This window comes from Penaeus monodon, chromosome 34 (genome assembly GCF_015228065.2).
Source record: "Penaeus monodon isolate SGIC_2016 chromosome 34, NSTDA_Pmon_1, whole genome shotgun sequence".
Lineage (NCBI taxonomy): Eukaryota > Metazoa > Arthropoda > Malacostraca > Decapoda > Penaeidae > Penaeus > Penaeus monodon.
The window spans coordinates 22,824,624-22,826,240 of NC_051419.1; positions in this window are offsets into that span (position 1 = coordinate 22,824,624).

Below are 1,617 nucleotides of genomic sequence, written 5' to 3' on the forward strand. Positions count from 1 at the left end.
TAAGAGACAGTCTAAGCTAGAAAAGACAGAAAACAAGGTCATGGAAGAATTCGAACGCAAAAATGATTAAAGGTCAGAGGATGAATGAAACTTGTTTAACTAGAGGGTGAGAAGTCTCGAAAACATAAGTTTGAGACAAACAGAATGCCGAGAAACTCCTTGGACTTTAAACACAAGGATAGACAAGTTGTTTTCAAAATTGTTGGAAAAGGAAACAATAATCGAAACGAATATATACACTGTTCTATATAAAAATTCTCTCTTTCTCTCTCTTGAAAGTGTAACAATATGACTCAAAGACTATAACAAGACTCCTCTGCTGTCTCTGTGGGGACGTGATCACGCTGCAATGAACAGGAAATATTACCCTTCACAGGAAAAACCGCTGAGAGACGGACTAAGAAGTGATTATCAAAGCTGAAGAAATTCCGTGAAAACAAATACTAGGATAACATTTCTACACAAAGAATTAGGAATACCATACGGAAGATTCCATGAGATCTTGATAGATTTTTGTCGAAATTCTAAAAATGAAGTAGGAAAATGTAGGAAAGCGAATGAAAACGGTCGTCTGAAGAAGATTCTGAGGACATCGGTCATGAAAAGAATATGGGAGACTGAAATTGAGGAGAAATAATGTACTCAGGTTATGGAAGAGACGAAGAGAAATTTCGAGGCCGTGATTAACAAATGTGTTAACTAATAAAAATTTTCTTCAATTGCAGAAATAGTAAGACCAAAACCAGTCATCAAAATGTTGCCATTGAAATGGGAATACTGTCATTATAAAAAAAGAAAAAAAATGTATGAGACAAAGAAAAAATCCAGCCAAACTTTCTTCAAGGTCCCTGCTTTGAAAAATAAATGAATTTCGTTACTAAAGCTCAGACAACTGATAACATCACATGCCAACAATGACAGATAAAAATGAAAGCGTAAGAATCAGGTTTTCTTACTAATTTTCAAAAAGAATGAGCATAACAACTAATCTACCATTACTACTGACATTTCAAAACCTGCTGAAAAAAGGGAAGCTTTCAGAACATGACCATCAACAGGAGTAGTTATATGTGATATCTTTTTATTTATAGACCAGTATATACAACAAGGGTAATATGCAAATCACTAGAAAAGAGTTGCTGAGATACTGCAACAGGAGAAGCTGGGTAAACTGTATATCTTTGGATTTCGAAATGGCATTTAACAAAATATCACGCACTTGACGGAAATGGAAAATAAAACACACAACTAGTGTTGAAAGATTAACCTTAGCGCCAGTATATTTATCATTTTCGGTGATTTGGATTCCAACATAAACCCAGATCTCTATCTAAAGGTGCTCACAGGCGATGCAAAGATAAAAAGATAAGTAACAAACGAAGATCCGTATCAATGTCTCCAATAAAAAAAACATTGAATGTTTATTCACATGGAGCCGTATTTGGAATATGGAGATTAGCACCATGTAGTTTGCACGTTGGGTCGTCAAAACCGACCGCTATACCAGTGCCATAAACGTAAAAAATCGAGATAACTGTAAATAGTAAGCGCAGCTGGTCACAGTACAGATAAGGTTATCCAAGCTATCTTTGGCCGTACAAGTGTAAGTAGACGAAG